Genomic DNA, 19,416 nt, shown 5'->3' on the forward strand with positions numbered 1-19,416 from the left:
GCTCTATTTTAGAAGAAAAAAATCACATAGTTCTCCAAATTGTTAAATGATCAAAAAAGAGACAATCCCGAATTTACACCTAATTCAGCTGCCACCAGAAACACTGTGAGAGTGTGTAACACCAATAAAGCATAAGAAGCTAAAATGGTTTCCATTGGGAACTGGAGAAAAAGTAAAAATATGTACATAATTATCAAAAAACTGAAATCCTTTGAAAATAACAATTGTTGGAATTTCACGATTCTGAAGGAATTTTTATACAAAACACAGTTCATATAGTCGGTACAACTCAGAAAACTGAAAAAAGACGAAAAAATATCTTATATTCCAATATCTTGAAAAATAGAATACTTTTTCGAGAAGAGTATTTTTCCCACAATCTCAAGTTTCTCCGTTCTGGATCAAATTAAATAGAAATTCTTGTTCTTTTTGCGTTTAAAAAAGGTAAATTAGTGAGAACTAACAGGTTCTAAACCAATAGAAGACAAAATAGTCGAGTTTAAAGAGAAATTGTCGAAAAAAGAAGCTCTGTCCTGGAAGAAAAAAGACACCTAGTTCTCCTAACTGCTGAATTATCAAAAAAGAGACAATCCCGAATTTAAACCCAAATCGGCGGCCACCATAGACACTGTGAAAGTGAGTAACACCAATAAGACCTAAGAAACTAAAATAGTTTCCATTGGGAGCTAGAGAAAAAGTAAAAAAATGTACATAATTATCAAAAAATTGAAATCCTGTGAAAATAACAACAATTGTTGGAATTTCACGATTCCGACAGAATTTTTGTACAAATCACAGTTCATATAATTGGTACAACTGAGGCCACTGTAAAAAAAATGAAAAAAACAAAGTATCTTTTTTGCCAATATCTTGAAAAATAGAAGACTTTTTAGAGAAGATTTTTTTTCTCGTAATTTCAAGTTTCTCTATACTGGAGCAAATTAAACAAAAACTCTAGTTATTTTTGCGTAAAAAGACGTAAATTAGTGAGAACTAACAGGTTATAGACCCAAAGAAGACAAAAAAGTGGAGTTTAGATAGAAATTGTCAAAAAAGAAACTCTATTTTAAAAGAAAAAAGACACATAGTTCTCCTAACTACGAAATAATCAATAAAAAGACAATACCGAAATTAAAACCAAATCGGCCGTCTCCTCAGACACTGTGAGCGTGGGTAACACCAAAAAAGTCTAAGAAACTTAAATATATCCATTGGGAGATAGAGAAGTAGTAAAAATATGCACCTATCTGTCAAAAAAATGAAATCCCTTGAAAATGACAATAATTGTTGCAAATTTACAATTCCGACAGAATTTTGGCTCAAAAAACGGTTCATATAGTTGGTACAACTGAGGCAATTGCAAAAAACACAAAAAATCAAAATATCTACTATTTCCAATATCTTGAAACATAGAAAGCTTTTTAGCGAAGAGTTTTTTCTCATAGTTTCAAGTTTCTCTATAATGGAGCAAATTAATAAGACACCATTGTTCTTTTTGCGTTAAGAGACGTATATTTGTGATAACTAACAAGTTCTAAACCCAAAGAAGACGGAAAGTGGAAATCTTTAAAAATGACAACAATTTTTGCAAATTTACATTTCCAATGGAATCTTGGCACAAATCACAGTTCATATAAATGGTACAACTGAGGCAACTGCAAAAAAAACACGAAAAAAATTAAAATATCTACTATTTCCATTATATTGAACCATAAGAGTTTTTTCTCATAATTTCAAGTTTCTCTATACTGGAGGAAATTAAGAAGACACCCTAGTTCTTTTGGACATAGATTCGTATATTTTTGACAACTAACAGGTTTTAAACCCAAAGAAGACAAAAGAGTCAGGTTTAGTGAGAAATTGCCAAAAAAGAAGCTCTATTTCAGAAGAAAAAATACAGCTAGTTCTCCTAACTACGAGTTAATCAATAAAGAGACAATACCGGAATTACAACCAAATCGGCCGTCTCCATAGATTTTGCGAGCCTGGGTAACAACAATAAAGCCTAAGAAATTCAAAATTTTTTTCATTGGAAGCTAGAGAAATAGTAAAAATGTGTAACTAATTATCAAAAGAATAAAATCATTTGAAAATAACGACAATCATTGCAACTTTACAATACCGACGGAATTTTGGTTCAAATCACAGTTCATATAGCAGGTACAACTGAGGACACTATAAAAAAACGACACAATTAAAATATCTATTATTTCCATTATCTTGAAAAATACAATACTTTTTCGAGCAGAGTTTTTTCTCACAATCTCAAGTTTCTCCATACTGGATCAAATTAAACAGAAATTCTAGTTCTTTTTGCGTATAAAGACTTAAATTCGTGAGAGCTAACAGGTTCTAAACCCATAGAAGACAAAACAGTCGAGTTTAGAGAAAAATAGTCGAAAAAGAAGCTCTATTTTAGAAGAAAAAAGACACCCAGTTCTCCTATATACGAAATAATCAATAAAGAGACAAAACCGAAATTTCATACGAACCGGCCGTCTCCATAGACACTTTGAGCAATGGTAACACCAAAAAGGTCTAAAAACTGAAAGAGTTTCCATTGGGAGCTACAGAAAATGTAAAAATATGCACCTATCTATCAAAAACCGGAAATCTTTTGAAAATGAGAACAATTAGTGCAATTTTACAATTCCGACGGAATTTTGGTACAAATTACAGCTCAGATAGTTGTTACAACCGAAGCAACTGTAAAAAAAAAACAAAAAAACCAAAGTATCTACTATTTCCATTATCTTGAAACATAGAAAATTTTTTAGAGGAGAGTTTTTTCTCGTAATTTCAAGTTTCTCAATACGGGAGCAAATTAAACGGAAACTAAAGTTCTTTTTGCGTAAATAGACGTATATTTGTAAAAACTAACAGGTTCTAAACCCAGAGAAGACAAAAGTGTCGTGTTTAGAGAGAAATTGCGGAAAATTGAAGCTCTATTTTAGAAGAAAAAATACATCAAGTTCTCCTAAATACGAAATAATAAAAAAAAGACAATACTAAAATTAAAACCGAATCGGCCGTCTCCTTAGAAACTGTGAGCGTGGATAACACCTAAAAAGTCTAAGAAAGTAAAATATTTTCTATTGGGAGCTAAAGAACTAGTAAAAATATGCACCTATCTGTCAAAAAATTGAATTCTTTTGAAAATGACAATAATTGTTGCAAATTTACAATTCCGACGGAATTTTGGCTCAAATCACAGTTCATATAGTTGGTACAGCTGAGGCAACTGTAAAAAACACGAAAAAACCAAAGTATCTACTATTTCCAATATCTTGAAAAAAGAAGACTTTTTAGAGAAAAGTTTTTTCTCTTAATTTCAAGTGTCTCAATACGGGAGCAAATTGAACGGAAACTATAGTTCTTTTTGCCTAAATAGACGTATATTTGTGACAACTAACAGGTTCTAAACCCAAAGAAGACAAAAGAGTCAGGTTTAGTGAGAAATTGCCAAAAAAGAAGCTCTATTTCAAAAGAAAAAATACACCTAGTTCTAAATCACAGTTCATATATTATATACAACTGAGGAAACTATAAAAAACAACAAAAACAAAATATCTATTATTTCCAAAATCTTGAAAGATAGAAGACTTTTTTGAGAAGAGTTTTTTTCCATAATTTAAAGTTTTCCATACCGAAGCCAATTCTACCAAAGCTCTAGTTCTTTCTGAGTATTAGGACGTATACTAGCGAAAAGTAAGAGTTTGTAAACCCGAACAAGACAAAATAGTAGAGTTTAGAGAGAAATTGCCGAAATAATAAGCTCCAACTTAGAAGAAAAAATAATTTAAAAAAATCCCGAATTTACACCCAAATCAGCCGTCTTCATAGGCTCGGTGAGTGTGGGTAGCACAAATAAAGCCTTGAAAACTAAAATTTTTTTCATTGGGGCTAGAGAAAAAGTAAAAATATGTACATAATTAACAAAAAACGAATCCTTTGAATACGACAACATATGTTGCAACTTAACGATTCCGACGGAATTTTGTTGCAAACCACAGTTCATATAGTATATACAACTGAGGAAACTATAAAGAACGACAAAATTAAAATATCTATTATTTCCAATATCTTGAACATAGAGAACTTTTTCGAGAGGAGTTTTTTTCCATAATTCCAAGTTTTCCATACTGGAGCCACTTAAAACAAAACTCTGTTTTTTTAGTACTAAGACGTATATTAGCGAGAAGTAAGGGGTTCTAAAGCCAAGAAAGGACAAAATAGTCGAATTTAGAGAGAAATTACCGAAAAAAAAGCTAAATTTTGTAAAAAGATACACCTAGTTCTCCTAACTACGAAATATTAAAAAAAATGACAATCCCGAATTTACACTCAAGTCGGCTGTCTCCGTAGGCGCTTTGAGTGTGGATAACACCAATAAAGACTGAGAAACTAAAGTTTTGGCTATTGGGAGCCAGAGAGAAAGTAAAAACGTTCACGTTTTTATCAAAAAAAATCCTCTGAAGATGACAACAATTATTGTATTTTAACAATTCCGATGGAATTTTGGTATAAATCACAGTTTATGTAGTCGGTTAGATTGAGGAAACTTTAAAACAACGAGAAAATCAAAATATCTATTCTTTCCAATATCTTTAAACATAGAAGACTTTTTCGAAAAGTTTAATTTTTTGTCAAATTTTCAAATCTTCTCTACTGGAGCCAATTATACCGAAACTCTAGTTCTTTCTGAGTATTAAGACGTATATTTGCGAGAAGTAAGAGGTTCTGAACCCGAACAACAAAAAATAGTCGAGTTTAGAGAGAAATTGCCGAAAAAAGAAGCTCATTTTAGAAGAAAAAATACACCTAGATCTCCTAACTATGAAATAATTTTCATAATAAAAAAATCCTGAATTTACACCCAAATCCGCTGTCTTCATAGGCAAGGTGAGTGTGGGTAACACCAATAAAGCTTAGGAAATTAAAATTTTTTTGATTGAGAGCTCGAGAAAAGTAAAAATATGTACATAATTATCAAAAAACTGAAATCCTTTAAAAATGACAACGATTGTTGCAATTTTACAATTCCGACGGAGTTATGTTACAAACCACAGTTCTTATAGTCAGTACAACTGAGGAAACTATAAAAAACACGATAGAAACAAAATAAGTTTTATTTCCGTTATCTTAAAAAACAGACGACTTTTTCGAGAAAAATTTTTTTTTCAAAATTTCAACTTTTCTCTACTAGAGGCAATTACACTAAAATTCTGGTTCTTTTTGGTTATAAGGACGTATATTAGCGAGAGGTTACAGGCTATAAACCCGAATAAGACAAAGTAGTCAAGTTAAGAGAGAAATTGCCGAAAAAAGGTAATCTATTTTAGAAGAATTAGTTCTCCTAACCATGAAATAATAATAAGAAAAGACAATCCCGAATTTACACCCAAATCGGCCGTCTGGTAAGACCATCTATCACGCCCTGGTAAGTAAATACTCTACAATTGTATTTACTTTAGCAACCAATTTTACTTGGAGAGAGAGGGATCAATTCGAATTATTCGAAGATGAAGAAGAGAAGAGAGATATAGTCATTTGAAAAGTCAAAAAATGTTGTAGAACAAAACCGAAAAAATGGTAAAGCGGAAACTTTAAAGCACACGCGCTTACGATACAGCTTCAAACTTCGTTTCAGAACCATTAAACAACTCAATTTAAAAACAAAAAAAATTGAATTGCAGCCAAAACAATTAAGAGCGCCAATTTGAACCAAACAACTTCCCAAAAGCGGTAAAAAAACTCATTTAGAGTACAAAAACTGCAAAAACGACCAAAATGTATCATAATTGAAATTAATGTTCATTTTTTGATTCATTGGATCAAAAAGCTTTCAAACCCACTATCACCATTTTGGGTAAACAATACAATCACTGTTTAAACTGAAAAACTGCTTTGAAAATGCTGCACGTGATGAACAGAATGCGACATGAACAAAAAATCTCTTCTCTCCATCAATTTGATCTAAAGACTGAATAATAGATAAAAAAAGGCCCGCTTAAAAGCCGGCTATTAAAAACAACCGTTCTTGAACAACCGACGAGCGGTTGGCTTCGGTAGTACACCGCTAGCTTTTAGAGACTGGTGGGTGTGAGCGGAGTGAGGGGGTCAAGCGATGGGGGGGGGGGCTGGACCACATATAGGAGGTTGAACTGGAGATAAGGTGAGAGATGAAGGCGGGTCAAACTTTTAAACTGAGGGGGAGGTGGATAAACAGGTAACACCCTCCGGTCGTCACCTCTTTATCCCGTTTTTGAGGACGAATAGTCAAATTGGTCACAAATATCGGTCAAGCGAAAAACCCTAAAAAATATCACAGGACTAATATAACTGCTACAAGTTTCGTTTGAGAGCAATTAATCAACAGTACATGAAATGATCAAAAAAAGAGACAATCCCAAATTTACACCCAAATCGGCCCTCTGTATAGATATGGTAAGACCAGCATAGGTAAGACTAATAAAACCTAAGAAACATAAACTTTGCATGAACTACGAAAATACTGATATGATTCTGGGGAAATCTAGGTTGGCATTTTATGCTCCCCTGCGCTTATTACCCAAGACCATGGACGTACTATTATACATGCAGTACCTATCTAAAACATGAAAATTTACAATCCACATTATCTGAACTGCATGGGTTGGATGTAGCACTGTTCTCATAGCCACAACTGCCAGAAATGGTACACTTCTTGGGGATACGCTTCAAATGACATACATAGGGAGCATCAGACATGATTCTGAAATAATACGACCGAAATAATCGTAACAGTGCAATAAAAATAGCTGCTGCTCAACCGATGACATAAAAGGATTGAGTGCGCTGTGTCTTGAGGCGGCCAAACGGCCATGTGAGCATTACAAAATTGGAATCAATCATATGGAAGCATATAGATGGGGGGGTCCCCTATAAAGTCATAAATCACCCCCTGAAAAACTGAAAATGGTATATAAACTATATATGACGAGCAAGCCCACCTCAATAGGTATTCAACAAACCACCCCGGAAGGCTCAACTCACTATTTTCATCAATTCAAAAGTAGAAACATTGGTGCACGGGTAACATAATAAGAGGACGAAATGTCAAACTGGATGTGTCTGTCCTGTACAATGTCTCAATAACGGCCCAACGAAACCAAACGCCCTTCAGCAGATATAAAGAACAACTCAAATGGTTTATTGTTTATTTTGTTTATTGTATAGCCAAATTGTTTATTTTACGAGGAGTTATTACAAAAACAATGTCCGGTACCAAGTGACAAACATGTCATATTGACACCACCGTTATTGTCAAAATTAACCTCTAAAATATGCCAAACAAGGTTAATAAAACACACAATTACAACCAGGAGATAATTCTGCGTCTAACCAACTTAAAATTTACTGTACAAACTGATTTTGAAATGGTTTATCTGACCTCCGCATGTCAGGTATCCTGCTTCCAGGGCTCAAAATGTGGGTACCAATACTGGCCAAAAACTGAACGAAAATACAAATAACGCTCTACGTTATATATACTGTAAGAAATCTCAATTAATATCGTGACAGATGATGCAAACAGATCAGCAGTCGGATACTTCTACGACGAGATATATCAAAGATAAGGTCCGGTACCAAATGACCAAAAAAGTGGAGTACAACCACTGCAAAAGCAAAATTGAGCATCATGGGAAACGCTATACAAAACACAGTGCATAATAATCAGGAAAATCCGGGGAATCTAACGAACCACATCAAGCTCACTAAATCAACTGTTTTGTGGTACCGAAATTCGGGTGACCCAAAAGGTCATCAAATCAACATTTTGTCCAATTTTGCACGTGAATAAATTTTTCAACAGGCAGCCCAACTAACAACCGCCTAACCCAAGCAAGAAAAAATCATTATCAACCAAATGAACCTATATTTGTTGAAATTGTTTTAGTACTCTAGGAGTTATTAACAAAAATATGTAGAGTCAGCCAATTTTTTTGTTTTCTTTTCGGAGCCCAAATTAACGAGAAACCGGAAAAAGCACGTTCATAGGCGTCACTCACGTGTTTCTGGACGTCTGGGAAGACCACTGGTAGTTTACTGCACACCCCAGACCCTTACCGCGAAGTGAAAAAAATTCTCACCTCGCCATGAAGGCCAGGGTGTTTTCTGTGTTGTCAGTCAAAAACAAATTTCACTTAAAATTACTGAAATGACCAAAAATGGTACTTCGTCCAAAAGCTAAAAACTATTGGTTGCAGTAGCTTCGTAGACGTGACAAAGTGGATATATAGCACAATTTTCAAATTCAGAAACCTCCCAACAAATTAAAAATAAATCTTTTCACGTAAAAACTGTTCCGAGGGAACATTTTTGAACTTTGCTCTTGAATAACTTTATAGCTGGGCCGTTCCCGTACAACAACCGTATTTGGCAACAAGGCGGTACGGTACTCAGTAGCAACACAACGGGTTTCATTTGACTAATTTGGTGCAGTTTTAAAGGAGAAATCAACAAAAACGTAATCCATACAACAGATTTTGCACTTTTAGAACGCGCCTAATTCTGGAAAATAACTGACATTTGTTCGAAAACGAGATAGAAGGTGCGAATGGAAACAAATGCAGTAATGTATTAGGTCACTGGACATCCGACAATTCAACAGTTAACAAGTAAAAAAAATCAACGTCGCTATATTAGCCACAAATGTTTGAAAAAATAAATCAACCAGTTTTTATTTTTCAATCAAATTTTCTATATGGTGGAGCAAAAAATCCATCAACCCCCTCCTCAAACCTAGGTTTTGAGCTCCCGTTAGGACTTTTTTTAAAATAAAATATTTAATATTTCAAAAAAAAATCAACTGGAAAATCAATTGCAAGAGAAAATGTTGAAAGGAGACAAAAGTTATAAAAGATTCGAAATTCTTTTGTGTTTAAATCAAAATTTCTATATGATGGAGCGAAAAATCGACCCCCAACCTAGACTGTTGAGCTTATGCTTTCACCTACTTTCAACTAAAGTTTCAGATATTTCAAAGAAAATAATCGGTTGGGTGCAAGAGAGGGTACTGAAACGAGACAAAATTAGAAAAAACGAATTTTTTTTAATCAAATTTTCTATATGATGGAGCACAAAATCGACCACCAACCTAGATTTTTCAGTTCTTGCTTTTGCCTACTTTCAATTATTGTTTGCAATTTTTCAAAAAAATCAGTTGGGTGCAAGAGAAAGTGTTGAAAGTGAAAAATGTTGTGCGCAATCCGAAAACTTTTATATTTAAATCAAATTTTCTATATAATGGATCAAAAAAATCAACCCCCCCCCCAAAAAAACTAGGTGTTTTGAGCTCCTGCTCCTACCTACTTTCAAAAAATATGTGCGATTTTTTGAAAAAAAGTTAGTTGGTTGCAAGAAAAAGTGTTGATAGGAGACAAAATTAGAGCGAATATCAAATTTTTTTATTTTAAATCAATTTTTCTATATGATGGAGCAAAAAATCGACTCCCAAAGTAAAAATTTTGAGATTCCCGACGTTCCCTTCTACTTTTACCAAAAAGAGATAATACATCTCGAGTTTCTCATTAAATTTCACAGTAAAAATCAATTTTGACAGATTTCCTGCAAAGATTACCGCGAAAAGTTAGGACTCCCGTGATCCTGCCAAGATTACCGGGAAACGTTAAGACTCCCGGCTTTCCGGTCAAGATTACTGGGGAAAGTTAAGACTCCCGGGTTTCCCGCTAAGGTTTCCGGGAAAAGTTAAGATTCGCTAAGATTCCCGGGTTTCCTGGAAAGAATTCCGGGATTCGGTGCACGGGCCTAGCTACCAATGAAACATTGAAAAAAATGAACAGAAAAATGCCTGGCTAGCACTATTTACCCACTATTCAAAAATTCACTCAAAGTGGTCATTTCCTATACATTATGAAAATACTATTTTTTATACTACACTCAAATTTGAAATATTTCTATTCTTGATAAAAGCACTCTGAGACTCACTAAAAAGATAATTTTCTACTCTTCGTTTTAACATTCTAAAATCACTCAAAATGTAATTCTCCAGAAATTTTAACAATGATCTAAGCTTCAATCAAAATGATTATTTTCTACATTTTATATTAACACTAAAAATTCCGAAATTGACAATTTTTATAATAACTAAACAATGAAAGAACACTAACCATTTTTGTGCTGAAACGTTGGTTATAACTTCACAGATTATTATAACAGTCACAAACTATCGGTATAGTTTCTGTTTCTAAGATCCAGCTGAAGTCTCTTCTTCAGTGCTTCAAAGAACGGATAACAACTTTCATTTTTACATTAACATGAAAAATTAATAGCAAGTAAGCACTGGTTTTACAAAGAGCTTTAATCATTTATAATTTGGATTGGAGACATTAAAAACGTCTGGTATGTTCGCTAATTTTCTGCTTCGAAGGCAGAAGCTCTGGTATGTTCGCTAATTTTCTGGCTTCGAAGGCAGAAGCTTTCAATACAAAAATATCATGGGATGAAGGTGCTTCAAAGAACGGATGAAGGTGCTTCAATGAAGGTGCTTCAAAGAACGGATAACAACTTTCATTTTTACATTAACATGAAAAATTTATAGCAAGTAAGCACTGGTTTTACAAAGAGCTTTAATCATTTATAATTTGGATTGGAGACATTAAAAACGTCTGGTATGCTCGCTAACTTTCTGCTAGTTAGAACTTCAAAAAACATACACCATAATTTGAGTTAATTAGGAAAAAAACTTTTAGTTAGTCATCAGCTTGTATGAGGGCTTCTAAAAACATACAAATGGATTCATGGCAAAACTCTATTAGTTATGAAGTGATTGTCTGCTAGCATGGGCGCTAATAAAAAACTAATACCACGGGAAGCAGACAGCACAGACATTTTTTTTTAATTCAGCTAAAGATTTGTAACTAAGTGCACTTTTAAAGGTCATGCTTGGTTGATTGAGGTCGAGAAGAACAAATTTTTTTCAGTTAATAACTGATCGTCTGTAAATATGGGAGCTTCCATGAGACCTATAGAATGCAGTGTGAGTTACAAGAGTGAAATGTCTTTTCTGCTGATTGAATGGCTTCGAAGGCAGAAGCTTTCAATACAAAAATATCATTGGATGAAGGTAATAAAACAAAATTTTGAGGTTTTTTTTATTAATGACTTGAAAAATGGAGAGCTCTTAAGACAAACATTTTTGATGTCATGGAAACAATTGATGAATGTCTTAAGAAATAATGTTAAAGGAGCTACTATTCGAGTGTTTAAGACATATACTAAGGATTGATAAAATTAGTGACAAAAACGTTTCTGTTGTTAACTGATCGTTGGCTACTATGGGAGCTTTTAAAAAAATATTATATTGGATTTAGATACTAGAGACAGAGTTGTTTAGATTGTTAGCTAATCATGTCCTACTTCGTTAGTTTTTAGATGATCTACAATATCAAATAAAAAGATTAAAAATGAATTCGTCTTTACTATGATTATTTGAGTAAAACGGTGGATGCTTTTGAAACACACACTAAGAATTGAAATTAGTGCCAAGAATCATCTTTATTGTTAACTGATTATCTGTTATTAAGGGAGCTCTTAAAAACTAGATTGGGTGTAGTTACTAGGGAAATAATTTTCTGAGTTGTTAACTAATCATCAGCTATTTCAAGTGTTTTTAAAAGATCTAAAACACCAATTAAAACAGGGTGAATTAGAATTTTATATTATTAAATGAGTGAAAAGATGAGATTTTTCGAAACACACTTTATGGATTGAAGGCAGCAAGTGCAAAATTGTTTGATATTTTAATTGATCATTTCCCAGTATGGGAAACACAAATATGAATAACAGGTAATTTGGATTAACGGGAAAGAATGACAAAACTATCTTAATCATTTACAAATAATCTGCTAATATGGAAGCTTTTACATCAAAAGTAATATTTATTGATAGTTCTAAGTAAAAAAAATCTTTGGTACTAACTAATCTGCTCCTACTATGTGTACTTTTTTAAAGCACAAATACTATGGGTTGGTTTGAATAATGGCAAAAAGACTCTTCATTACTAAATGCTCAGCTGCTGGAATGAAGGTTTTTTAAATACGAATTATGGATTAAAGAAGTAAGGTTGAAAATTTTTTTTAGCTATTAATTGATAAGCTGTTCGAAATTTTAAAACACATAAAAACTAGTTTTGATGTATAGTGCAAAAATAGGTTGGATTAGAACCTTTTAAATATGCTACGCTCTAAAAGACGTATGCCATAGAGAGAATGTAATACGTATGCCAGATGGTCTTCGTTATTAGTTTTTCATCAGGTAGAATGTGAGCTTTGAAGTAAAATAAATTTTTGATTAAAGATAAAATGGGCAAAAATGCTTTGCATTTGGACAGATCAACTGCTGGTGCGAGTAAAAACCAAATACTGCCAATGTATAACGGCACATGGAAAAATGATGTTGAAAAATGATTCAGAAATGGTTTTTTTATTTGAGGTTTTCTAAAAGTAAAACATTGTCAGTTTTGTAAGGTTTTTTAAAACTTTTTCTAGCAGAAAAATCAGGGTTAAATTAATGTACTGGATAATTAACAAATCTTTTAAAAAGAGACCGTCCAAACCAATCACAACACTGCATAGTTTTTTGGTTTTCACTTCTCATAAATTGGTTTTCGCATTAAGAGCCCGTTTCAAATTTTTTTTGACTTTTTTGTGCCCTATTTATTCTACAACAGCTGAAGCATCCTTTTTTGTTCTCATGCTTAATGTGTTTTGGAGTTCAGACCGGTCTGTGCAATAGGATGCAACGATGTTTTTTGCTAAGCTGATTTCTGCTACCATGGGAAATTTTAAAACAAGCATAATACGGGGAAAAGCTTGCAGGGAATATTTTTTTCTTTCAGTTTATTATCTGATAAAAAGTGAGAATTTAAATAACAAATTGCATGGATTGAAGGCAGCCTGGGAAATATTTTCACAGTCATTAACTTATTTTCCGGTTATATGGGAGCTTCCAAAAGACCTTTAGCTTGCATTGCGAGTAAAGGGCATGGAAATGTCTGTTTGACTAATTGGATTACTTCTAATTTGGAAGTTTTCAAAGAAAAAGAGGCAAGCTGAAGGCTGCAGAGGCAAAACTGTGTGATTTTTTTAACAGTCATTCTTTGGTTTTGGGGCTTAAGACACATATTTTTGAACTGATTGGAACCATTGATGATTGTCTCAGTAATTAACTGGTAGGCTTCTATTATTGAACTTATGACTATGAATTGATGAAATCAAACTTGGATTAAAAGGAATTATAACAAAATTATCTTAATTATTACCTAATTATTTGCTAATATGGAAACTTTTACATCGCAAATACTATTTATTGAAATTACTAAGTATAAACTCTTTGGTACTAACTGATCCACTTCTAGTATGTATAATCATCTGTTTATACATTTTCACTATAGGTCTGTTTGAACAATGGCAAGAATGTCCTTCTCACTAACTGCTGATGTGCTGGCATGATGATTTTCAAACAAATAAGCGCTGGATTGACGAAGTAAGGTTTAAAATGCAATTGTTATTAATAGCTAAACTTTTAGAGGAAATAAAAGAAATAATATAAATTTGGGGTATTGGGGAAAATTGTGTTAGATTAGTATCTTGCAACTATGAGAGCCACAGATTGAAAGTAATAAAAAAGTTTTTTAAAATATAAACCTGTATTGTATACTAATAACGTGTATTATATACATATAACTTATACAATAGGGAAAGAGTTTTCTAAGTTGTTAAATAATCATCAGCTATTTCATTAGTTTTTACATGATCTATAATATGAATTGAAAATGGTCAGGGTGAACTGGCCTTTGCTATTATTAACTGATTGAAAAGATGAGAGTTCTCAAAACATACTTTTTGGATTGAAAGCAGCAAGTGCAAAATTGTCTTATTTTTTAATTGATCATTTGCTAGTATGGGAAACAATAATATGAGACACAACCCAGTGCGTCTGATCCCGGAAATCTTATTAAGATCCCGGTTTTTTTCCCGACAAGATCCGGGAAATACACGGGGAAGATCCGGGGATCTTACCGGGAAAAATACCGGGAATTTCAAGATGTGCCAAGATAGAACAAGATCCCGCATTTCCCGCCGGGAAATCCGGGACATTTAAGAACCCTGACAGGAAAACCGGGAAAAAATTAAATCTCGGCGGGATTTCCGGGATTCACCAGTGGGATCTTACCGGGAAACTCGGGAACTTTAAGATTCCCGCCAATTTTTCCGGGATTTCTCCGCCGGGATCTTACCGGGAAAATCGGGAAATTTAAGATTCCCGCCAGTATTTCCGGGATTTACCGGCCGGGATTTTACCGGGGAAACTGGGAAATTTAAAATTCCCGCAAGTATTTCCGGGAATGAGATGCTGGTCTTACCGGGAAAACCGGTAAAATAATGATTGTTCTGAGTGAAATCAAAAACGGTCGCCAAGTTTTTTTCTTGGAGACAGATAAGAAACGTTTTTTTTTCTCCGCAAAACAGACAAAACTGCTTTTGATATTCGACGAGCGCAGTATTTGATCACCCAAAATTGGAGCACAACACATACGGCACAAACAAAACAGACACACACAAAATTGAGGCAAAAATTATGGCCTTCACATAAATTCATTTTTTAGACAAGTTATTCCAAATCTGGGCAAAAATTTTTATTAGCGCAAAATAACGATCTAGATAGCCCTTTGTTTGTAGGTGTCAAAAAAAGGCGGGCATTAGGGTACATCTCCACAAAATCCAAATTCCAATGTTTGCAAACATGCAAACATTGAAATTTGGATTTTGAGCAGATGTACCCCATGGCCCGCCGTGTTTTTTTTTATCTCAAACAGTTACGATATTCCTAACCAAAAGCACAAGAAAAATTATTCAGGGAAACTGTTTTTGTCACCGGGTCACCTAACCAACCGACTTCGTCGCACTTAACATCTTACGACCCGAAAAACCAAAGTAAGAAGTATCGAAAACTTTTTTCTTTAAAAATTTCATTTTTTTCTGGACTTAATTAAACGTTCAATACTGTCATAAAGCATTAGCAGACGCTAAATTGTAGGGAAAACTAGCACAACTAACACACAACTGCATAACTTATTGCCGAGCACGTTAGAATGACACTAGGTTTCCTCGGAAGAGCACCAGAACGCTTGTACGAAATCACCCCACCGACACAAGTTGAACGGAATTTTCTCCAATAATAAAACGCGCACGTAAAAAAAGCTGTCTTAATTCATCTGTCACAACAGAGGATCCTTAGCTAAACTCTACTCAGTGTCTGAGTTAAAAAAGAACATTGTTCTGAGTGAAATCAAAAACGGTCGCCAAGTTTTTTTCTTGGAGACAGATATGAAACGTTTTTTTTCTCCGCAAAACAGACAAAACTGCTTTTGATATTCAACGAGCGCAGTATTTGATCACCCAAAATTGGAGCACAACACATACGGCACAAACAAAACAGACACACACAAAATTGAGGCAAAAATTATGGCCTTCACATAAATTCATTTTTTAGACAAGTTATTCCAAATCTGGGCAAAAATTTTTATTAGCGCAAAATAACGATCTAGATAGCCCTTTGTTTGTAGGTGTCAAAAAAAAGGCGGGCATTAGGGTACATCTCCTCAAAATCCAAATTCCAATGTTTGCAAACATGCAAACATTGAAATTTGGATTTTGAGCAGATGTACCCCATGGCCCGCCGTGTTTTTTTTTATCTCAAACAGTTACGATATTCCTAACCAAAAGCACAAGAAAAATTATTCAGGGAAACTGTTTTTGTCACCGGGTCACCTAACCAACCGACTTCGTCGCACTTAACATCTTACGACCCGAAAAACCAAAGTAAGAAGTATCGAAAACTTTTTTCTTTAAAAATTTCATTTTCTTTCTGGACTTAATTAAACGTTCAATACTGTCATAAAGCATTAGCAGACGCTAAATTGTAGGGAAAACTAGCACAACTAACACACAACTGCATAACTTATTGCCGAGCACGTTAGAATGACACTAGGTTTCCTCGGAAGAGCACCAGAACGCTTGTACGAAATCACCCCACCAACACAAGTTGAACGGAATTTTCTCCAATAATAAAACGCGCACGTAAAAAAGGCTGTCTTAATTCATCTGTCACAACAGAGGATCCTTAGCTAAACTCTACTCAGTGTCTGAGTTAAAAAAGAACATTGTTCTGAGTGAAATCAAAAACGGTAGCCAAGTTTTTTTCTTGGAGACAGATATGAAACGTTTTTTTTCTCCGCAAAACAGACAAAACTGCTTTTGATATTCGACGAGCGCAGTATTTGATCACCCAAAATTGGAGCACAACACATACGGCACAAACAAAACAGACACACACAAAATTGTGGCAAAAATTATGGCCTTCACATAAATTCATTTTTTAGACAAGTTATTCCAAATCTGGGCAAAAATTTTTATTAGCGCAAAATAACGATCTAGATAGCCCTTTGTTTGTAGGTGTCAAAAAAAGGCGGGCATTAGGGTACATCTCCTCAAAATCCAAATTCCAATGTTTGCAAACATGCAAACATTGAAATTTGGATTTTGAGCAGATGTACCCCATGGCCCGCCGTGTTTTTTTTATCTCAAACAGTTACGATATTCCTAACCAAAAGCACAAGAAAAATTATTCAGGGAAACTGTTTTTGTCACCGGGTCACCTAACCAACCGACTTCGTCGCACTTAACATCTTACGACCCGAAAAACCAAAGTAAGAAGTATCGAAAACTTTTTTCTTTAAAAATTTCATTTTTTTCTGGACTTAATTAAACGTTCAATACTGTCATAAAGCCTTAGCAGACGCTAAATTGTAGGGAAAACTAGCACAACTAACACACAACTGCATAACTTATTGCCGAGCACGTTAGAATGACACTAGGTTTCCTCGGAAGAGCACCAGAACGCTTGTACGAAATCACCCCACCGACACAAGTTGAACGGAATTTTCTCCAATAATAAAACGTGCACGTAAAAAAAGCTGTCTTAATTCATCTGTCACAACAGAGGATCCTTAGCTAAACTCTACTCAGTGTCTGAGTTAAAAAAGAACATTGTTCTGAGTGAAATCAAAAACGGTCGCCAAGTTTTTTTTCTTGGAGACAGATATGAAACGTTTTTTTTTCTCCGCAAAACAGACAAAACTGCTTTTGATATTCGACGAGCGCAGTATTTGATCACCCAAAATTGGAGCACAACACATACGGCACAAACAAAACAGACACACACAAAATTGAGGCAAAAATTATGGCCTTCACATACATTCATTTTTTAGACAAGTTATTCCAAATCTGGGCAAAAATTTTTATTAGCGCAAAATAACGATCTAGATAGCCCTTTGTTTGTAGGTGTCAAAAAAAAGGCGGGCATTAGGGTACATCTCCTCAAAATCCAAATTCCAATGTTTGCAAACATGCAAACATTGAAATTTGGATTTTGAGCAGATGTACCCCATGGCCCGCCGTGTTTTTTTTTATCTCAAACAGTTACGATATTCCTAACCAAAAGCACAAGAAAAATTATTCAGGGAAACTGTTTTTGTCACCGGGTCACCTAACCAACCGACTTCGTCGCACTTAACATCTTACGACCCGAAAAACCAAAGTAAGAAGTATCGAAAACTTTTTTCTTTAAAAATTTCATTTTTTTTCTGGACTTAATTAAACGTTCAATACTGTCATAAAGCATAAGCAGACGCTAAATTGTAGGGAAAACTAGCACAACTAACACACAACTGCATAACTTATTGCCGAGCACGTTAGAATGACACTAGGTTTCCTCGGAAGAGCACCAGAACGCTTGTACGAAATCACCCCACCAACACAAGTTGAACGGAATTTTCTCCAATAATAAAACGCGCACGTAAAAAAAGCTGTCTTAATTCATCTGTCACAACAGAGGATCCTTAGCTAAACTCTACTCAGTGTCTGAGTTAAAAAAGAACATTGTTCTGAGTGAAATCAAAAACGGTCGCCAAGTTTTTTTCTTGGAGACAGATATGAAACGTTTTTTTTCTCCGCAAAACAGACAAAACTGCTTTTGATATTCGACGAGCGCAGTATTTGATCACCCAAAATTGGAGCACAACACATACGGCACAAACAAAACAGACACAGACAAAATTGAGGCAAAAATTATGGCCTTCACATAAATTCATTTTTTAGACAAGTTATTCCAAATCTGGGCAAAAATTTTTATTAGCGCAAAATAACGATCTAGATAGCCCTTTGTTTGTAGGTGTCAAAAAAAGGCGGGCATTAGGGTACATCTCCTCAAAATCCAAATTCCAATGTTTGCAAACATGCAAACATTGAAATTTGGATTTTGAGCAGATGTACCCCATGGCCCGCCGTGTTTTTTTTTCATCTCAAACAGTTACGATATTCCTAACCAAAAGCACAAGAAAAATTATTCAGGGAAACTGTTTTTGTCACCGGGTCACCTAACCAACCGACTTCGTCGCACTTAACATCTTACGACCCGAAAAACCAAAGTATGAAGTATCGAAAACTTTTTTCATTAAAAATTTCATTTTTTTCTGGACTTAATTAAACGTTCAATACTGGCATAAAGCATTAGCAGACGCTAAATTGTAGGTAAAACTAGCACAACTAACACACAACTGCATAACTTATTGCAGAGCACGTTAGAATGACACTAGGTTTCCTCGGAAGAGCACCAGAACGCTTGTACGAAATCACCCCACCAACACAAGTTGAACGGAATTTTCTCCAATAATAAAACGCGCACGTAAAAAAAGCTGTCTTAATTCATCTGTCACAACAGAGGATCCTTAGCTAAACTCTACTCAGTGTCTGAGTTAAAAAAGAACATTGTTCTGAGTGAAATCAAAAACGGACGCCAAGTTTTTTTCTTGGAGACAGATATGAAACGTTTTTTTTCTCCGCAAAACAGACAAAACTGCTTTTGATATTCGACGAGCGCAGTATTTGATCACCCAAAATTGGAGCACAACACATACGGCACAAACAAAACAGACACAGACAAAATTGAGGCAAAAATTATGGCCTTCACATAAATTCATTTTTTAGACAAGTTATTCCAAATCTGGGCAAAAATTTTTATTAGCGCAAAATAACGATCTAGATAGCCCTTTGTTTGTAGGTGTCAAAAAAAAGGCGGGCATTAGGGTACATCTCCTCAAAATCCAAATTCCAATGTTTGCAAACATGCAAACATTGAAATTTGGATTTTGAGCAGATGTACCGCATGGCCCGCCGTGTTTTTTTTATCTCAAACAGTTACGATATTCCTAACCAAAAGCACAAGAAAAATTATTCAGGGAAACTGTTTTTGTCACCGGGTCACCTAACCAACCGACTTCGTCGCACTTAA

Source organism: Convolutriloba macropyga, chromosome 2, assembly GCF_964194025.1.
Source record: "Convolutriloba macropyga chromosome 2, txConMacr16.3, whole genome shotgun sequence".
Taxonomy (NCBI): Eukaryota; Metazoa; Xenacoelomorpha; order Acoela; family Convolutidae; genus Convolutriloba; species Convolutriloba macropyga.